General features: G+C 42.1%; 1 pseudogene; it reads left to right on the top strand.

Moving 5' to 3' along the window:
* The first annotated feature begins 988 nt into the window (after positions 1–988).
* On the top strand, positions 989–6,922 carry LOC139002690 (NADH dehydrogenase [ubiquinone] 1 beta subcomplex subunit 4-like; annotated as a pseudogene).
* The last annotated feature ends 5,893 nt before the right edge of the window (positions 6,923–12,815 follow it).

The raw sequence follows: 12,815 nt of genomic DNA, 5'->3' as shown, positions 1-12,815 counted from the left end.
GAGTGGCATTTGGTAGACCTTTCAGCACTTTTCTCATTTTCAAGTTTTGGTCAGGAAAAAATGGGTTATCCCCTACCTCCTCCCTAAAAGCTCCCCCATCCCAGCACACACACATCAATGAGATAAACAAAGAAGTCAGGGAATCATTCTAGACAAGTTTGAACAGAAAGAAAACAATAGTCTCCCCTCACCCCCCACTCTCCACCCCCGCAACCCCGGATTCTGTCGATGTTCAGGGCTTAGAATTGGCTCTACGCTTTTGGAAAATAAAGATTCCAACCTTGCTGTCTCTGACCCCAGGTCACTGACTCCAGAATAACTCCTTAGGCAGAGTGGGTGTTGAGGGTGCCCTGCCAGTGAGGGGGTGGGGAGCTAGGCTGCTAGGGCCTTCCTCAGACACCAGACAACGAGGGGAGAGGAATAGGTCTGTCCCGGACACCACGAGGAATTTGAGGGAATAAGAAATGAATAAAAGATTTGCAAGAGGCCCTGAGGTCCCAGATGAGATTTCGAGAGCACAGACACACGATGGGTTCTAAAAGCACGGTTAGGGGATTTTCTTCTTAAGTAACACTTGTCAGCCCAGATCAAGAAAAGACAAAAGTGGGAGTTACCCAGAGGTGTGAGCAGGCTAGGTGGGACTGCGAGGAGAGGGATGGTAGGTGTTAGAGAGAGTGCTGTGGGGACAGTAAAAGAAGTACCCAGGCCGAGGAGCCAGCCAAGCAAGGCCACGAGGACGGCCTGGTTGCAGAGAAAGTCGGGGAAGCCAGGTACCAATGACTAGAAGCATTAAGCTGGTTTTGTTTCCTCTTATGCCATTCATTAGAATGAATTAATTTCCAAAGCTTATGGAGCTCTCATTCTGTGATATGAGAAAACAAGAGAAGGTTACTCCTTATAAGTGATTAAAGAGAGGAAAAAGGCAGGTAACTTCCAAATGTTAGTTCATTAAAATGGAATTCCCCATCTGATAGCTATTTGACAAAAGATGCATTTAATAATCCAGCTTGGAGCCCAGCCGGTATGGCTCAGTGGTTGAGCACTGACCCAGGAACCAAGAGGTCTCTGGTTCAGTTCCTGGTCAGGGCACATGGCCTGGCTTGATCCCTAGTGTGGGGTCGTGCAGGAGGCAGCCAATAAGTAATACTCTCTCATCATTTATGTTTCCATCTCTCTCTCCCTCTCCTTTCCTCTCTGAAATTAATAAAAATATATTTAAAAAATAGATAATCCAGCTTGGGGACTCCCTCCCTGAAGGAGGATGATGGGCAGAGTGGCCTCAGCACGTCTCCTTGAGGCCTCCTTCTAAAGGGCATCCTCGGACCTCGGACCCAAGGCACACTCTGCCCACCCGCCCTCCTTCCAGGGTCAGATTCTTAGTTCCATTCGTGCTTCTTGACATTTTCAAATACCTGAATTTCTGGCAGCACATTTCAGGGACTTAAAAGACAAACACTTCCTTTTTGTTTGATTAATACAACTTTCAAACAACTTCCCATAATTATCCTGCTGTTCTTCTGTTTGCCCACAGGCACCACGTCGCTGCTCAGGTGGAAATGGTTACGGCCCTGAGAGCGTGCTCTTGTGTCCTGGAGTACAGCTCTTCTGGGTTCCGCGAAACCTGTGCCCTTCTGTGGCCCTGGCGGGATTTCCCATTTCTGCCTTCACTTGCCACTCATAGCACATCGACCCTGCCCCACACCACCCACCCACCCAGCCCTGACTGAGCGCTGACCTCAATCAGGCGCAGTAAAGACGAGTTGGCCACACTGCTCACTGGTGTCTGGACACCTTTGGTGGTGCACATGGCAGACGAGCAAGTGGACGCTGACTGACCCTCTCTGCTGTATCTTGCAGAAAAGTTCAAAAATCTCCAATCTCACAGCTTTCACTGAGCCTCAGAGCTTCCAAACTCTGCAGTCAGCGACTGTCTGAATGTGGGAACCATTTTAAAAACAGAAATGCAAATGCCTTCCATGCACACACTGCAGGCAACAGTCACAGCTACTTTAGGACAGCAGTCCCTGCACCAAAAATACTTTCTTTACGTTATTTTATCTGCTTCTCACAACAACCCTTTTCCACAACCACAGGCAACACCTCCTAAGGCACTGTTTTACAGATGGGGTGACTGCAGCTTGGAGAATAGCAACACGGCTCCCTAAAGTCACACAGCTACTACCAGAGCCAAGACCTGCGCCTAGGCAGCCCGAGTTCAGAGACAACGCACTTCTTTACCACTTTCCAATTCATTCGGTGGCTTTTTTCGTATATAATTCATCATAAATGATTCAAGTTTTCTAGAACCCACGACTGCAAGCTTAACTGCCCCAGGCTCTCCTTTCCACTCGGCTACACTCATTTCCTTCTTTGATGAAGTGCCTGATTCCTAACGCAGCTCTTTACAAAATGTGGTCAACAAGCATTTTATTCACAGCCTCGCTCTTGGCTCTTGGTTCTCTCAGGATCTTGAGCACAATACTGGTGCCTCTGCACCCTCTCTTATTCACGTCTTCCACAAGGGGGCGCACTCTGACCACAAAGCTTTTGATGTTCTGGCCCAGTCTGCTAAAATACAACCCGTGTCACCCTAATGCTTTCATTCTGTTACAAGAAATGGCTTTATTCAGGCTACGCTCCTCATTGTTATTTCATGGAGGGGGACCAAGAGTAAAAGAGGAAACCATATAATTTTTGCGGACTGTTTCTCCATAATTCATTCACTGGATTTCTGTGTTATGTTGTATGGAATCCATTAAGCAGGATATTGAAGCTTATGAATGGAGACCTAGTAATTCCTCTTTAATAAACATGAGTTACTTTTATTTCTTAAACTTTATTAGGCACTTACTCAAAACATTACTCAAAAATGCTTGTTAATAATATGAATGATGATTCTGATTCCGTGTGCATTATTAGTATTTCTGAGGGCCTGAAATACCATGTCTGGGCTATTCTTAAAGACTGAGAAAATGGCTGGCATTTGAATGTAAATCTTGGTGCCTGAGTTTAATTCCATCTTGACACTTCTCACCAAACCTTGTAAGGAAGGCAGGGGCTGCGACCACAGGGGCCTTTTTGTGTAGCTGAGGAAAGGAACACACCAAGGAGACTCACTCAGAGCCTGAGGCGGAAGTCTGAGGAACAGGGCTGGTTCATGTTGGTTCCGTGTCATCTGCATGTTCACCACGCAAAGCGATCACAGAGAGTAAAGAAATATGAGTACACTTCACACTGCAATAAAGCTTACCTTGTCCTCCTTACCCACCAGGCCTCTGAATGCTGGCATCCAGGTAGTTCCAGGCCCCCTTTTCTTCTCCATCCCACTCTGTCTTAAGCAAGCTCATCCATTTCCATCACTTTGAAGATCATTTGTAGGGAGGTGACTTTCAAACCTCTATCTCCCCAGACCTCTCTTCTGGACCCCTGACATATATCTAACCCCTAGAGTGCTGGGGAGCGCGATCATGCTCCTCCTGTCATTCGCCAAAAGTGCCAGGAGCGCTATCAAAGCTTTGAAATGGCGTCCAGTTCTAAGTCTGCTTTTATTAGTGATGATGATATTGCTAAATATGTCAATGTAGTAGAGGTTTCCTTAAGTGTTTGAATATGTAACTTCATTTACTTGCGATTCATAATTTTTTTCCTAAACTGCTGTAAAATCAGCAAAAATGCCTTAGCAATTTTAGCATAGTTCCTAGGATATTGGTTGGCACTCAAAGGGCTAAACATCTCCCTAGCAATGCCATGTGGGGGGCTTCTTGCCATATCAAACTGAACTAGTCTAAATGGAACAATTGTTTACCCACCACAGCCCCCAAAAGACCTGGCAGAGCTGCTGTAGGGCAGATGCCGGGTCAGGACTGTGCAGGGTTCTGAGCAGCTCCGAGTTGGTGGTTAGAAGCCCTACAGCTAAAGAGTTAATGTCGTGCTCTCCTCTGTGCAGCTACTCCCTGCTGCTGGCTAAGACAAAGGAGTGCTCCCTGGGGGACCCTGCGTGCTCCCTGGGGCAGGGCAGCTGAGGAGGCAGAGTTGGGAAGAAAAAACAGGCTCCTGAGAGGAAGTGGGGTAACCCAGGTAGGTTAGCCATGGTAATGGTTTATCCAAGGCAGTCTCTCTTCTGGGTAAAGAAATCGGATTCAAAGACTTTGGGAATCCTAGGCCAGCAGAAAACCAAGATAACAGAAATGAAAGGAAAGAAATACTCAACTCCAACTATTGAAATTTTACTAAATTAGAACAGTTTTGCCAAAAAAAGCCATCACTGAAATATTTCTACTTTCCCCATCATTTTAGAGAGGAAAGGGTGTTTTCTCCCACTTTCCCACCTCCATTCCCACCCCACTTCCTCCAAGAGATGGGGAATCATCATTTCAGAGTAAGAGCCAATTCTTTAAACCGAATAAATTTAGTTTTATGAACCATTTCCTACAAATCCGTATCTTTCTCACTTTGATTTGGAGCAGTAACAATTCTTTTATGCACTGTATACAATCAATCAATGATTGGTATTAGGGAACCATTGATTTTTGGGTACTCCAGCTTCCCTTAGGGCAGCGGTTCTCAACCTGTGGGTCGGCAACTTGTGGATCATGACCCCTTTGGGGGTTGAACGACCCTTTCACAGGGGTCGCCTAAGACCATCGGAAAACATATATCAGCGGTTCTCAACCTGTGGGTCACGACCCCTTTTGGGGTCGAATGACCCTTTCACAGGGGTTGCCTAAGACCATCGGAAAACACATATATAATTACATATTGTTTTTGTGATTAATCACTATGCTTTAATTATGTTCAATTTGTAACAATGAAAATACATCCTGCATAACAGATATTTACATTATGATTCATAACAGTAGCAAAGTTACAGTTATGAAGTAGCAATGAAAATAATTTTATGGTTGGGGTCACCACAACATGAGGAACTGTATTAAAGGGTCATGGCATTAGGAAGGTTGAGAACCACTGCCTTAGGGAATCTGAGATACAGCGACAGACTCACCACTGGAATGAGTTTTCTGTGCTCACTGTCTCCTCTCCCTCACCCTCCCTTCATCTTTCAAGGCTTTCTTCCCAGTCCCATCACTTCACTGAAACTGGTCTTAGTAAGGTGACCAGCAAATTCCTACTGACCCAATGGGATGGACACTTCTCAGACATCTTTCTTCATCTAGTGCCATGGCAAACTGTTGATCATTCCCATCATTGTGTGTGTGTGTGTGTGTGTTTTTTCCCCTCTAGTTTTATTACACTTTACCCCCAGAGAATCAGGTTCTGCTTTTTCTCACTTTTCACACACAACCGAGTTAGACAAGATTTTAACTACAAAATATTAACAATAATAAGATTGATAGGTATTTTGTATGGGAAACATTGGAGGTTTTTTTTTTTTTATTTCTATGTGGTAATACATATGTAACATTGCCAAGTACAATGATTTAGGAAAGTGGATATTTGCTTTTTTTTTAATGATACTCAAAAGAGGGTACAATCAAGTTTTACCTGTAATTACTCATAATGAGAAAAACATACCAAAAAATGGTTTTATCCAGGCCCTAGAGGATGATTATATTTTCCTTGCAGCTTACTCAATTGAATTTAACTACAAAATTACCCCCAAAGTCAAGTTTTAAAGGCATTAGAAGCAATTATTTATGGGCAGTGTTTTTTGTCCCCATTTCTGTAAAGATAGCATTACATCTTAAATTTATGTCTAAAATATAACTGTAGTTGAAACATTATTTTCCATAATACTGACATATAAAATATACATATATTTTTTTGTACTGTACATTTTAGAGTTTAGCTCTATCATGGGATAAAATTGACCTTTTTCCTCTTCTTAAAACCTTAGGGTTTCTAGAGGTAAATCATTAAGTAATCAAAGTACTAAACACAAACTTATCCTTATTACTAACCTAAGAGTTTATTCATTTAATTTTAAGAAACATTTCTGAGATTCAAATAACCTCTTATAGAGCCTTCCCTAATCCTTGCACAGAGTAGGTGCTCAACATTTATTTAATTGAATCCTTCAAAGAGATGATGCAGCATCTACATGCTTGATTTGTGTCTTTCATTTGTCACCTTTTAATCTGTATTAAGTTATTTCTATGTATTTCATATCACTAATGATCCTATTAGTTTCTCGAGGTAGGAATCATGTCTTGTATATTTTTGTCTACTTCATAGCAACTAGCAACTTTCATGCTGCAAATGTTAAATAAATAATTTGCGCTAAGGGGAAATAAAAGGGGGCTGAATACAAAACCTTATGAAAACCTGTAGCAAACTTCAAACTTGTGAAAGGTTAGAAAAATTGTCTTTGAAATTAGGAATGAGGCCAAAAGACCTGCTACCGTCACTTGTATTCATTATTGATTGATGAACTGGAGATTCAGGTAGGTATAATGAAAGAGAGAAAAAGAAAACAAGAAAAAACAAATTAGAGAGAGAGAGAGAGAGAGAGAGAGAGATGAAGGGAGGACTGGAAGAAGGGAGGGAGGGAGAGAGGAAGGAATAAGAGAGGGAAGGAAAGGCTCAACCAAAGTACAAGCCTGGCGCCTGGCCACTTTAACCCCTATCCTCGACCCAGCTGAATATGACATATCTCCAGAAGTCCGAAGGCGCAAGCCAAGCATTTGGCCATAAGATCCCAGCTTAAAGGGGAGTGCTTGCTTCAGTACAAGGACCCCAACCACTGAGCGCTCATTGAAGATCCTGCTTTGACTCGTTGGACCTACACAAGAATAGCAAATATCTATCCCAATTTCAGACCCATCCCAAGAACTCACTCCTAGGAGCTGTGGTTGAAATTGGGCCTCTTGTCTTCTAGTATTACATTTTTAAAACTGACAGAGACAGGAAAGAAAAACTTACCCAGGAAGGAAAATTGAGTAAAAAATTTAATATCTCATATTAAGCCTGACAATGATGACTATATGTATTATTGTTTAATAAATCTATTAATCATTAATAAAAAAGAAAGAAGGAATGAAGGAAATAGCAGTGAAAATTAATGAACCAGAGTTTAACTGCTAACATGGATGAATCTCAGAAATAAAATTAAGCAAAAATAAACATATATAGACCATGAATCTTTACAGAGACTACAGTTGCCTAAACCATTCTTTACTTTCTTCTTTGTAATAGATTACCAATATTACTTAGCAAATTGCTTCCCAGAATAAAGGGGACCTTGCACCTTTGTATGGTCATGTGATTTAGTTCTGGCCAATAAGCTGTAACTGGAAGTGATGACTTAGACTTCGGAACTTCTTAAAGGTGTTCTGCTCACTGCTAATGACCCTTTTTTGCCCTTATTTGCCATTATGTAAATTTAATGGGTAAAACTCAAGCAACGAACTTTAGATGATGTTTAAAATGGAAGCCATGAGCTAGGATGAAACAGATTCTTGGGCATCACCATATCAGCCCTGGATTGGACTATTTTCAGATTTCTTTATGTGATAGAGGAATAACTTGCTTTTATTTTTTTTCCTGATGCAGGTGTAAATGTGATTTAAAAACATGCAAAGCAGCTCAGCCAGTATGGCTCATTAGTTGAACATAGACCTATGAACCAGGAAGTCACGGTTCAATTCCTGGTCAGGGGACATGCCCAGGTTGCAGGCTTGATCCTCACTGGGGGGCATGCAGGAGGCAGCCGATCAATGATTATCTCTCATCATTGATGTTTCTCTCTCTCTCTCTCTCTCTCTCTCTCTCTCCTCTCTCTCTCTCTCTCTTTCTTCCTCTCTCTGAAAGCAGTAAAGACTTATTTTTTAAAAACATGCAAAGCAATTAGCATGTAGCAAAGGCATGGAAAAGTGTGCAGTGGTAAACAAATCCAGGATAGTGATAATTTTGGGGGTGGAATGCAGGGAGAGGATATGGGAGGTGTGTATACAACATGTATTGAGTTTTGTTTTGTTCTTTTGATTTTTTTAGACCGTGTGTGTGTGTTAAGTTTTGGAAAACCATTTAACACTTCAGAACCTTTGAAGCTCTTGGAGCTTAGAGTCTATAAAGTTACCATCATGGGCTCACATTCAACCGACTTCTCTCAATTCTCCTGTCTCTTTTATGACCTGACAGAAAAAAACCTGCAGATTCTCTTGACTCTTTTCCTTGATGGTCAAAACAGTCACCCTATCTACTTTCTCTTCTCTCCTCTCCTCTTGCCCCTCACAGATGCTCAGAGAAGCCTTCCTTTAGCCAGGAGTCTTTCCAGTATTACATTTCATCCTTCCTTTCCAAGTGTCTTCTCAGTCTGTATTCCTAGAAAGAGATAAGCAAGAGAAGAGAGACGACCTCTATCATCTGTGTACCCTGGGGTGGAGTTTTGTTCTACTTCACATTATTTTCCTTCTCTCGGGTGGCATCATCCCAAAGAGTTAAAGAAGAAGGGGCTTTGCATAGAGCCAGCTGTTGCCTGGTGCTTGGCACATCAAGCTGCTGTCTCCCCATCATGCTAAGAGGATGTTAAATCTGTTGGGCATTTAGGAGCAAGCCAGGAGCAGAACAGCTTCTACAATATCCCTCTGGAATGGGTCACAAATGGGTTGATGGGATTAGACAGCATGCCTTTCTTAGAAGACTTTATAGACACGACTGCTTGTATAAAGATGAAAGTGGTGTTTTGGGGAAAACGCCAAGTTGCAAATCTGAGGTGGAGAAGATATTCCATTAACCTTGTATCTACTAGGCTGTCTATTAATTTCAAATGATAAAGAGATGTCAGATAAAGCCAATTAGCATAAAACACTCTTAGTCAGCTTTGTGAACCTTCAACAAATAGCAGCAAGAATGAAGGACACTTGAAGATGGAGTTTTTCCAAGGGACTATTAAAAGTGATTGTGTCTTCACTTTCCTTCTTCTTGTATATTCTATGTGCAAGTCCTGAGGCAATTACTGAGTGATCTTAAATCTATTCTTCTCTTGTCTTTTCTCTCCTTTGTGATTTAATGCCCTGGATATCTTTGTAGAGAAGAGACAAATGGTGACACATCCTTCTGGGGAAGGAAATACATGATTAACCATGATACCCAGATTGATTTGAGTCCCTCCACCTGCTGAGAAGCTGCCATTGTTAAATTCTTGGTGCAGTTGCAATGATGAGGTTTCTACCTGGGGTTATTTCAGTGCTTAAGATGAAGATTGAGGCACAGTAATGACTGGACATTGTACAAATTGGGTTTGCAGGGTGGTGATGGTTTGTTTTCCAAAGACATCCCTGGGTGTACTGTTACAGGTAAATTTTTAAATGTTCACCTCATGCTTGGCTCTGGGCTGACCCTGGAGGCATCTGAGGAATGGAATATTCTATGGTTACAAGGAACTTAGGGGCAAGGACCATGATTTACTCATCATTGTTTCCCTAATGCTTGGTATATAGTGGGCGCTCAATTATAATTTTAGAATGAATATGTCCATATACTTAAATGATTAAACAATGAGTGGTGGGCCATATATAATAACTCCCAAAATATGATACTGACCATAAGAACTATGGAAGCTCCAACAAGAGGAATGTCATGCTCTAAGAATGCTACATAGAAGAAATAGAACTTTAGGAGACACTTGAATAATAGTTACAAAAGCAGAGGGCATTCCAGGAAACAGAACTAACATGAGCAAAGGCATTGAGGTAGGCATGAATAAAGGATATTTGCAACATGCATAAAATAGGCTTGTATTGGAAGTATAAAGCATTCTTTATAATGTTAACAATAACTAACATTTTTAAATCACGATACATCTATTAAATCATTTAATCTTCACAATAACCTTAGAAGGTAGTTTTTTAAAATGATCCCCATTTTATAGATTCGGAAAATGAGCTAGAGAGAACTTAAGTAACTCATCCAAGGTCACTTAGCTTATAAGTGGCAGACCCAGAATTGAATTTGTTATGAGCTGAATGTTTGTATTTCTCCAAAACCCTATGTTAAAACCCTAACCCCCAATGTTATATTTGGAGATGGGGCCTTTGGGAGATAATTAGGTTTAAATAAGGTCATGAGGGTAGGGTCTTCATGGTGGGATTAATTCCCTTATAGGAAGAGACAAAAGAGAACCTGCTCTCTCTGTCTCTGTGTCCTTCCCTCCCTCTCACCCTCCCTCCCTCTCTGTTTTTCTCTCTCTTTGCACTCACCACAGAGGAAAGGCTATGTGAAGCTATAGTGAGAAGGTAGCTATCTGCAAGCAAGAAAGATAGCTATCAGAAACCAAACACTGTTAGAAACCTGATCTTGGACTTTGCAACCTCCAGAACTGTGAGAAATAAACTTCTGTTGATTAAACCAGCCAGCCCAAGCCGACTAAGTCAGAATTCATCAATCTGGTTCCACAGTCCATGCTCTTAAGCAGTAGGGGATAAGGGATTGCTACCCTTATTAAAACAAAATGCAAGCCTCATCAAGGCTTAGCCCGGAAGATGGGAGGAGATGGTTGGCCAAACCGGTGGGACCTATCCCATGGTGTTTTCCCTTCCCCTCAGAGTTCCCTTATATAGGTTACTATTGTCTTTTGGCCACAGAATGCTACAAGGATTTAAAGTGTTAGCCCAAGTGTAAGCAAAACCCCTTGTCCATTTTAGTGCACCAAGATCAGCTGAAATTCACACAAAAAAGAAAGAAAGAAAGAAAGAAAGAAAGAAAGAAAGAAAGAAAGAAAGGGAGGAAGAAAGGAAGGAAGAAGAAGAAAGAAAGAAAGAAAGAAAGAAAGAAAGAAAGAAAGAAAGAAAGAAAGAAAGAAAGAAAGAAAGAAAAGGGAAGCAATAGGAGAGGCAAACAAAGTTGTGCATTGTTAAGTGTAATGAGAAGAAAATATGGTAGCCAAATTCAATTGAACACTAAAATTAATGAGGACTGCCCCATCCATGTAGCCTCACATCACCCATCTCTTTTTGGAAATATGTGATCAGTTTTGATTGACACAAACACTGGGGTACTACTCAAATGTAATGATCAAGGCCAGGGTTGCCAGACTTACTATGATTCCTGAGATAGCCTGACACTATGAAGAATTGTCTTCTTAAAAAAAACTAGCAGTGTCCCTGTGTGACAGTAGACTTAAGCTATCCGTTTGTTGGGGAGACATGTCAGTGAGGAGGAAAGATGTATATGCTGAGAATGAGTAAGAAGAGTGTTTTAGATGGAGCATAGATTCTGGGGATGGAAGGTTTTTACCCGAGCTCTGTCCAGCCACTGACAAGATAGTAGCTCGAGTGAGAGATGAGGATGACCATTTGAAGGGAGCAGAGAGAAGAGAGTCCACTGGGGCGGGGGATTAGCCCTATGCGGGAACAGGAGCTGGGGTGATGGTAAGGGATGAAAGGGAGCCTCATTCAGCGGAGTGGGGCACAAGGAGTCGATCAAAGACCCTGCTCGCTGGATGTTTCAGTCTTGAATGGAAGCATGTGTGGCATGGCTGGAGGAAAAAAGAGGAAAGTGAAAGGGACTTAGGAGGGTGGAGAGAACAGTTATTGTGTTCTGAGGGTAAGACATCTCTTTCACCTTTTTTTATTGCCATTCCTTTTAGATTCTCTGTTCATTAAGTGCTGGTGTGAACTCCCACTAAAGGGAGACATGGCATCTGGACTCTGATGATGATGATTGCAACATCTGTGTGCCAGATGGGTGTGGCTCTAAGAGCTTCTGTTATGCTCGGTACCTTCGTAGAGGTGTCTCATTTAACCCAGCCCCTGGAGCAGTGTCTAGCACAAGGTAGGAGGCACTTGATGAATGGTAATAGTATTATCAAGTTATCTTATTTGAAACATCCTCATTGACTGCATGGAAGTCTGGGAAAGGTGGGAGGAAGAGGAGGGGATGTCATAGTTTAGATCTCATTCCTGGCCTGTAGGTATTTAACACCTATAGCAGTTGAGGGAGCAGGCTGTCTCACCTGGTTGCCATTAATGGTCTATGGATGGCTGTGGGTACTTTTAGGGGATGGACATGTACAGAGAGTATGTGGTTTTGTGTTGAGCTATTTAGACAGGAAGGCTTTCCAGGACCAAGAGGCTGCATGGCTGCTTCTCTGCATCATAAACTGCCCAAATACAGTAGTGAACTTCTCCAACTTTAGGAGCTGCACCCAGCAATATCTGACTGCCAAAATGGGCCAGGTGTGGTCTCATCCAAATCATGTGGCGGTGGGGTTGGGGGAGGGGGAGATTAAAGTAACACAATTGTTTTACGTTTCAGTACTTTTTCACTCACGTTTCCGAAAGCTTTGGTGCCTGCTACAACTTGTTGGCTTGTGAGTGTGAGCAGAAGGCCAAGTGTGTGATCAAGGAACAGGTGGATATTAATGGTGAAATTCAAGAAACCGCTCACTGTAAGGTGTGACAGCTTGACTTCTTTTATCGAAATGTACACTTACTCTGGTTCTGGCTAGGAGAGTGGTTCTTTCTATTGTCTACCCATGACCCTTCCACAGATGGCACCATGGCCATAACGACAGAAAAATGAATATTTTTATTCACGTGAATAAAAATTCAGTTTAGGGCTATGTCCTGCTAGCTAAGATACTACTCATTCATGTGATATTTGTCTTGTATTTCATGGTGTTCTTTGGAAAGACTACCATGACTTTGGGCTCTGCCTCCTTAACCCCTTTGGGAGCCTCAGCTCTGGAAATGAGTACAGCCCTGCTTAAGAGACTCTTGACCCCTTCTTGACTGCTTAGGAGAGATAGTGAAAATCTCTGAGTCTCAGTTCAAGCCTATATAAATGAGTAATAAAAATTTCTACCTTGTGAAGATTAGAGAATATAGATGCAAAGCAGTGCCTGGCACATCATAGTT

Source organism: Myotis yumanensis, unplaced genomic scaffold (assembly GCF_028538775.1).
Source record: "Myotis yumanensis isolate MYYU_CA2020_CCGP unplaced genomic scaffold, mMyoYum1.0.hap1 SCAF_2, whole genome shotgun sequence".
Taxonomy (NCBI): domain Eukaryota; kingdom Metazoa; phylum Chordata; class Mammalia; order Chiroptera; family Vespertilionidae; genus Myotis; species Myotis yumanensis.
Note: the sequence above shows the minus strand (reverse complement) of the source record. Positions and strands in the feature narration are given on the sequence as shown.